The sequence below is a fragment of the Sinocyclocheilus rhinocerous genome, unplaced genomic scaffold, assembly GCF_001515625.1.
Source record: "Sinocyclocheilus rhinocerous isolate Xijiao unplaced genomic scaffold, SAMN03320098_v1.1 scaffold1376, whole genome shotgun sequence".
Classification (NCBI taxonomy): Eukaryota; Metazoa; Chordata; class Actinopteri; order Cypriniformes; family Cyprinidae; genus Sinocyclocheilus; species Sinocyclocheilus rhinocerous.
In genome coordinates, this window is record NW_015646354.1 from 474,207 (window position 1) to 483,370 (window position 9,164).

Below are 9,164 nucleotides of genomic sequence, written 5' to 3' on the forward strand. Positions count from 1 at the left end.
TATATTAGGGCTGTCAGTCGATTAAAATTTTTAATCTAATTAATTACATTATGTGTCGATTAATTAATCTAATTGTTCACAAACTACATTTGGATGTGAAAATACCCCCAAAAGAAAGAAATATTTTTTTTGATTCAACATAAAATGTATTACACATAAACGTTTAGGCTACAATGGCCTAACAAACTATGGAACACAAAAGAAGATAATTTGAGAAACATCTCAGTATTTTTTGTTCATATAATGAAAGTCATTGGTAACCAAAACCGCTTTGTTACCAACAGACTTAAAAATACCTTCTTTTATGTTTCACAAAAGAAAGGTTTGAAACGACATGAGGGTGAGTAAATGATGACAGAATTTAAATTTTTGGGGTGAACTATCCCTTCAATGTATTTATTTATTTAATGAAATGAGACTCTAAATAAGAAACTAAATCTGCCATCAGGTGGTGGTAAATGTCTTTATGCGTCATTCACTCATCCGATTCGTGCAAATGGCTGATTCATTCAGGAATGAAGTATATGGCTCTCCTTATGAATGGGCCTTTGAATCATTGGTTCAAACAATTCGTTCAAAACATTCATTCAGAAACTAAACACCGCTGTGTTGCTCGAAGACGCACAACAATTCTGCTGTGGCTTTAACTGCATCATATTTGTCAACAGTCAACTATATATGAAATTTAAGATGACATACAGGTTTGGGGGCGGGGCCAGTGTGATAACTGCGTTAAAATATTTTAATCGCATATTTTTTGATAACTAATTAAGTTAACGCGTTAAACTGACAGCCCTAATTATATTATATTATATTATAAAAACAAAGCTCCAGGTAAAGTTTCTCCTTGAGACGTCTGTACAGACGTGAGGGTTAAAGTCATGAAAGCAGACGGTTTGATTCTGTCATAATAAGGACGGCTGTCCTGCCGCAGAGAGCAATTACAACACATCTGCCCATTCTCATCCAGCGCTCATCCATCATGTGAAAGTCAGGGGCCGCGCCATTCACCGGGAGCCAAATAACCTGATTCACCGCCAGAGCTTCTCTATGATCAGTCTCCGTCAGTCACAGACCTCGTTTAACAGCGCAGATGCTCTGAAAACCCTTGACTCCCGGGTTAGACACACAAAAATTCAGCAATTCCCAGACACTGTTTAGAAAATAAATTCCTTTACTCACTGTCATGATGTTTCGAACCTAAATAACTAACTTTCATCCGTGAAACACCTGGAATAGAATTTTTGAATATTTTATATCAAGTCTTAGAAGCCACACGATAACTTTATCAGGAAAACGATGTTTAAATAATAACATTTCTTTGCTCACTTTTTTCTTTATTTTTACTGTACATCGAGTGAATCATTGTAATAATGGTCATTTTAATACTGTTATTGATAATGCTAAATGATTTGCAATGTAACATGGGTAAAATAAATGATCATTGCATGATAATATAAGTTTTATTTAGTAAATTTCTTTGTAAAAGTGTGGTTCATGTGAGGATCTTGGTTGCAGAGCTGTAAGTAATTGCTGCAGCTTTGCAGGGATTGTAGAAAGGATTGGGAAAATTGCTTTCAGGGCAAATCCTTTTGATTCGTATCTTTCCTGATTTCAACCCCATCGTCTTGTTTTAACAGGACCATTATCTAAAACCTTTGCAAGTGTTTACATTGTTTATTCACTTTTTTATAAGCATTATTTACTAACTAGAACTGGTAGAACAAGTTCTATTGGACAATTTGACTGTATCTAATGATTAACAGTAACTAGCATAAGATTCAGGACTCAAAAAGCTTATGTTTAAATATAACAAAAATGAAACACATGTATGTATATATATCAAACAGGAGACTTTTCAGATGCGCTCCCCAGCCGCACCTCAGCGTCACTAGTGTAACGAGCGTGGAAAAGTTACAGGTGGTGAAGAGCTTTAGTAGAACAACAGTGAACGGTGGTCAGATGAGATGTTGTCGGGCCGTATGTCAGTAAAAAACAAATTCTCCTGTCCTGTCATCCGCTGTCCTGTACTCGTAGCGCATGCTCTTCTGTTGCACGCACAAATACGGTGGCGCGCTGTATATAATTTCACATTAAAGCACAAAATAAACTGTGAGCATGCAATGTCGTAGTTATGTCGTCAATTAAGTCATGAAGTTCAATTCAATTCAAGTTTATTTGTATAGCACTTTTCACGATACAAATCGCTGCAAAGCAGATTTACAGAAAATTGAAGTTTCTATTTTAAAGTTTCTACATTATATTTAGTAGTAGCTTATCAGTGGTGACTATGTAAAGTTGATGTCCATATGGCAGAAATGTACAGTACAATTCATGCAGTTAGTTAATGATATAAATGCATATTTAAAAATTTTAATGTTGCGCAACCGAGTTCGAATCCCGCCTTGAGGTCCTTTGCCGATCCTGCTCCCTTCTCCTTGTGTGTTTTTGTCCTTTCTACTTTTTATATATGCTTATATAGATTTTAATCATTTGTATGTGTTCATTTTAGTGTATTGTTATTTATTTTTTATAGCATTTCAAAACTAAACTAAACGAAATGTTGCCTTGGCAACTAACTTATTTATTTACTTTTTTGTTTATTTATTGATGTATTTATTTATTGTTTGTTTGTTTTATTTTAACTATAATAACCTTGCTCTTAAATGATCGTTTATATCCCCGTTCAAAAATACTAAACCAATTGTCCATTAAATGTAGAAACTTACAGTAAAGTTCTTCAAAAGAATGTTACAGTAAAGTTCTACAGTACAGTATGTTTGTAGAATTTGAATACGTGCACATGAACGATGACATCATAACATTTATAGAACCATTTGTTACCCACTTAATGCAGGACGCATCATCGAAGGCTTTGCATAAACAGTTGATTATATTAAGAATGGTCCGAAACTAACCATTACGAATAACACATTTAGGAAATGGAAAAGGGTCCTCGCCACACAATGCTGGCTTTGTCTGTAGCTAATGATAAAATTCTTGCTTGATAAAGCGTGAGTTATTTGTGTGTGTGTGTGTGTGTGTGATCTGCATTAGTACAAGTCAGTGGCTTGCTGGCACACATTTCGCTCTTTCACAATACATTTGCAGGTGTTTTGATTGCAATTATGTATTCAAGAAACCCCAATTATATTTTAATAATTATATATTGTTCCTTAATTTGCATAAAAGGGGAACTGTTAACTTACATTAAGAAAAAAAAGGAGGAAATGAAAATTTTTTGTCTTTTCATACCTTAATTTCATTCATTTTCCAATTTCCTAAATGCACAGAGTGGGACAAAAAAAAGAAGGCATGGCTGAATCTCATTTCAATTGAAATGGCATATTTTGTTGCCTCTGTTTTTCCATCCAAACATTACTGCGGAGCTCCAATTAAAAGCGTCACGTCCGTCTTTGATGCATCTCAGTGTGTTTTGGCTGTGGTTTAAAGCCTCTCTGCTGGAGTGGACGGCGCTGAGGAGCTCAAATTGTTTGAGTGCTGCTCTTCTGCCTTTCTCAACCTGATGTCAGCGTGTCCCATTTACAGTAATCACACTCTCTGTGAGGCCGCACACAGAGCTTCTCAAGCCTCCATTTCATCTGCAGAGGACAGATATGGAATGCGTATAGGGCCCTTTATGACAGTAATGTGCTTTGTGACCATAATGATGATGATGATGGTGATTATGAATGTTATTATCTTTATGTAATCCATTGATCCCAAAATATTCTTTGTGTCAGGTGACTGTTCGTAGCTGTAATCGATATGACACAGAATGAGCAGGCCAAACATGACTGAAAAAACTGACTGGTTGATGGGATTACAGTAAATGACTGGTTAAATTAATGTTCTTCATCTGTTACTCAGCCTCTTCATGACTGAGTTTTTTTCTGTGGAACACAAAAGAAGATATTTTGAAGAATGTTTCAGCTGTTTTTTGTCAATATAAGTCAGTAGGGTCCAAAGCAACAAGACAGACAGACTTGGTTTTCATTGTATAAAATAAAACAAAATGAAACAAAGCAAAACACACAAATAACACACAACAACAAAGTAACACACAAAACACCACACAAAATACAAAATAATACACAAATGACACAACAAAAAATAACACATAAAACCACACACAAATAATACAGTAAACACACAAAACAAAAAATGAAAAAATGACACACAAACCGATGTACAAAACAACACAATAAACACGCAACACAACAAAGAAAACCAAGCACAAACTAAAACAATATGCAACAAATGCAACACAAACAAAACAACACAAAACATGCAACACAACAAACAAAACAACACACAAAATAACACAACACAGAATAACACAACAAACATGCAACACAATAAACAAAACACAAAACAATGCACAAAATAACTCAAAATAACACAACAAACAAAACAAAACACAAAACAATGCACAAAATAACTCAACATAACACAACAAAAAAAGCAACACACAAAACATGCAACACAACAAACAAAAGAACACAAAATAACACAACAAACAAAACAATGCACAAAATAACACAACAAACAAAACAATGCACAAAATAACACAACAAACAAAACAACCCACAGAATAACACAACATAAAGAACAACACGACAAAACACAAAACAAATGCACAAAATAGCACAATAAACAAGTTCACTGCATTCATTCACTGTGAACGGAGCAGTTCTGAGGTGCGGAAAACATTGGATCATGAGCTGATTGCCTCAACAAAGTGTGCGCTTCACTTTGAAGCATGCAGCGCAAACAGACTTGATGAAGGCAATATGCCATATTGTGCTTTTGGTTTTAGTTCGTTTGACAGATAGTACTGTGCCAAAGCATAATTGCCCAAAACAAATATATTTTAAAAACTACACTTTTTGCCCGGAAGACCTATCGTTTCATGTCGTCATATGACCACGATAATAGACAGTTTTGCTATCGCGAAATCGTGATGTTGATAATATCATTACATCCTTACTATTGACACAAATAGGATGCACTTAAAGAATTCTGTCCCTTTAAGAGCACACAATATCAGAGTAAGCTGCTTCTTATTTACATCACACTGGCACTTCTCTGTCATATTCTCCTCCCTATTACCATAAAATCCTTTACAACATGCAATAAACAATTTCCTCACACTTTATGGACTAGTATTTTCACCAGCTAAAACTGGTTTTAAGTCAGTTATTTCTCTTTCACCTGGTTTTAGAAGGAGAATCTAGAGAAATAATATGGGAGGGAAGAAAAGACAGATGATGAATGAAATACAAACTAATGTTTTTAAGCTTCATTAAAAGTGTTTCTGCATTTCAGGGGTTAATAAAACAGTCAATATAGCAGCAGCTAAACACATTTTTTACACTCTTGCATATAATTCAAACAGCGCCTCACGTATTGAAGAGCTGATTATTAGTGTTTGTATTATGAGTGCTGTTGAAAATGTCAGTTACGTTTTATTTTTGAAAAGTGTTTTATTTTCACGCCAAGATTGTCAAGGCTGTGTTGCTCTTGAAAGACAAACACAATCAGCCAAGTAGTCACTGAAAACTGAATGGAGAAAAAATCTTTAGTTAGGTGACAATAAATGTGTGAATGATATGATGTGTGTGGAAGTGTCATGAATGAGACTCTAATTGAGGGGAAATTTTATATAATGATATTTTGTTTCTTTTTCTTTCTCTGCTTGCCTGGATTGAATCCATTTGAATGATTGTTTTACTTCCTTCATCACAAACAGGTAAGAGACTCGTCTGGTGTGTGTGTGTGTGTGTGTGTGTGTGTGTGTGTGTGTGTGATACTGAGGGAATCCCGCCTGTCGTTCTCTTCAGTTGTGTGAATGAGTGAAGGTGCTGACAGGTCGTTAACACAGACGGGAGGCGTTACTACACATGTCAAGATGAGTTCAAGCCTCAGCATTGTGTAAAATAAGCCAGATATGTTTATCCATAACGTTTAGCCATCATATGAACATGTGAATTACTGTGTAAGCCTACTGTGGAACGAATTGTTATGCAGTTCATTTTCTTAGAATAGTTCACAGTGACACACAGTGATTCTTTTCTGATCTTTTTATTGTTCATCCAGTGGGGAATGTAAGAGTTTAAGTCAAGTCTCATGCTTAAACCCTCTTATAGTAGCTAACAAGCTGAATATGTTTAGCCGTTTCCATCCCATTATCAGAACATGTGAAACATGTATGTTCTCATGATGTTTGCATTGTGTGGATTAGAGAGTCTGGGGTCTGGACACTGGCAAATTCTTTCTTTCTTTCTTTCTTTCTTTCTTTCTTTCTTTCTTTCTTTCTTACTTACTTACTTACTTACTTTCTTTCTTTCTTTCTTTCTTTCTTTCTTTTATACATTTATAATAATTTTCTGGGCTGATAATGGCAATTGACAGCTAATTGTGGTTAATAAACAATACTTTCTTAATAATTTTTAAATTAGACTTAATAATGCATGTAGGTAATTCTTCCACTGTTGATTCATCAATTTGCTGACAAATTAGAAGCATTCCAGTTTGTAATTTAGGAAATATGATCATAATGTGATAATATGAACAGCCTCAAGATGTAGATGAGATTTTCATTTATTATTTCATGGTAAATAAATAGAATATGGAAAATGTATATCGTTGCCCAAACACAATGTAACACAGAGCATTAAATTGACCAAAATGGACAGTAAAGACATTTATAATGTTAGGAAAAAAATTCAGTTTCAATTAAATGCTGTTCTTTTGAACTTTCTTTTTGTCAAAGCATATCTTGAAAAAATAAAATAAAATCATGGTTTCCACAAAAATATCAATAATCAGAAATGTTCCTTGAGCAGTAAAACAGCACATGAGAATGATTTCTGTGACACTGGAGATGATGCTGAAAATTCAGCTTTGATCACAGGAATAATTGACATTTTACAATATTTTACAATTTAAATAGAAAACAGTTATTTGAAATTGTAAAAAAAAAAAAAAATCACAATTTTACAGTTTTTACTGTATGTTTTACTGTACTGTATTTGATGAGCATAAGAGGCTTAAAAAAACTAAAACATTTACCGCAACATTTTGAACAGGAGTATGATCTAAATAATATCTAATATAATATCTAAATGATAAATGTCTAATATAATATCTAAATAAATAATGTGATAGTGACATAAAAAATAAAAATCATAAAATGGCACAAGAAAATAGACCATAACAAATCATCAGTTAAAATCAGAGATTTGAGATTAATTTTTTTAAATTGAAATTTCTTTCTTTCTTTTGAGCTGATATGGTATTTTATATATTTCCCATTATGTTCTATAAACAAAAAAAGTAAAAATTATTGCCTGTTGTCCCCACAAATATTCATAACAATAATTCATTAAATGTAATAAAAAAAAAAAGAAATTCATAGTATTAGCAACGTTGTTGTTTCAAATCAACAGTTCTGTTCTTTAGCAAGTATAACAAACAACTAGGTATGAAGTGTGACTCCATGAATGTCCAGTATGATGGAGCTCAGATCTGCTGCACAGAGACAGAAACAGATGCCCCCTAGTGAGAGTACAAACTGCTGCTATAACACACGGGCGCTGTTGGAGAAAGCATCAGGGTCCGTGTGGAAACCCAGTATGGAAGCGATCACTGGATATTCCCAGGCAGATTACGGCATCAGCACTAATCTGTGGCTTTGCTCTGTGAGTGAGTGTAGGGAGCATGGGACTGTTGGAAAGTCTCCATTAGTCTTCTGTGTAATTCGCTCACTCATTCCTGGTACTCAAATTCTGCCTTTCATATTACGTTTTGGTTGTCATTACGCTTTTTTTGCATTTCTGTCGCATCATCCACCCCCTCACACACACACACACACACACACACACACACTGCTGTGAAGGATAATAAAGCTGCTTGCGTCATCAGGTTAAAGCCAAGCTCTGTGTGTGTGTGCTGCACTGTTCTGTGTAACTGCGACTGATTCTGTGTTGGCAGCTACATCTGATTAAGAGACGTCTGTGATTTCATGTAAAAAGACATTAAAAACTGTCCAAGATGAAAAGAAAATAATTTAAAAATCTTGTTCAAAACACACGTGCCAGGTTTTTAGAAATGTGCTTATGTTGGTTTCTTATGGTTTTGAAAATCTTTTTAAAAGTCTCTAAAATGTCAAATGGTGCAACTGTCAAGTAAAAAGTAATAACACACATTTTCTGTACACAGTAAGGACATGTGAGTGTACAAAATATTATTTTCAAAAAGTTTTAAAGTATAATTTTTTAAAGTATAAAGTATTTTTATAAATATCATGGCTTACTAATTCATCGATATCTGTGTTTTTCTATGGAGTCGCACCACATGACATTTACAACCTGAATTAATCTTGACTAGTCATAAAAAGGCTTGCTTATTTATTTGTTTGTTTGATGTGATCCCCCCCACCCCCGTGCATTGGTTGCACCACATGACTGCTTCACTGCATTTTTCTAAGACAGAATATTACATGATTATGCCAAGCTCCTCAAAAAGGTATTAATTTAAATTGTGATATCAGGACAGTTGTATCAACCTAACCCTCACAACAATGAATGAATAAAATGAATTTTAACTCTGAAATACAAAATGTTCATCATATAAAAGGATATATTTAAGTCAGAGTTATTTTTGTTAAATAAAATGAACTAAAACATCTTTGTTCATCCATTTAAAGGTGCCATAGAATGGAAAACTGTATTTACCTTGGCATAGTTGAATAATAACAGTTCTGTACATGGAAATGACATACCGTGAGCCTCAAACACCATTGTTTCCTCCTTATGTAAATCTTGTGCATGCAAAAGACCACTGAAAAATAGGCGAATCAGAACATAACACCGACTGTGACGTTACAGTCGGGATCACTAATAGTTACGCCCCCAACTTTTGCATATACCCGTGTTCTACGCCAGCCGAATCATCAGAAGTTCTGCAGGTATTGTGAAGAAACAAGCGAGGATAATAGCGAAAATGGCAGATCATGGAAATAAATGCTATGTTCCAGGCTGTGCAGGAGATGTGATGTGCAGGGATGGGTTGGTGTCTGTATTCAGAAAGGCACGGAAAACAAATAACGCGCATTCTAATAAAATAATGCAAGCCACTAAAGGGACATGGTTAGCTGCTTG

The 9,164-nt window shown here is 34.5% G+C and overlaps 1 protein-coding gene across 4 annotated transcripts in view; it reads left to right on the plus strand.

The window, feature by feature from the left end:
• Window positions 1-9,164, plus strand: part of LOC107707552 (serine/threonine-protein kinase BRSK2-like) — a 228,694-nt gene that overhangs the window by 94,152 nt on the left and 125,378 nt on the right. The gene's annotated exons all lie outside the window — the stretch shown is intronic.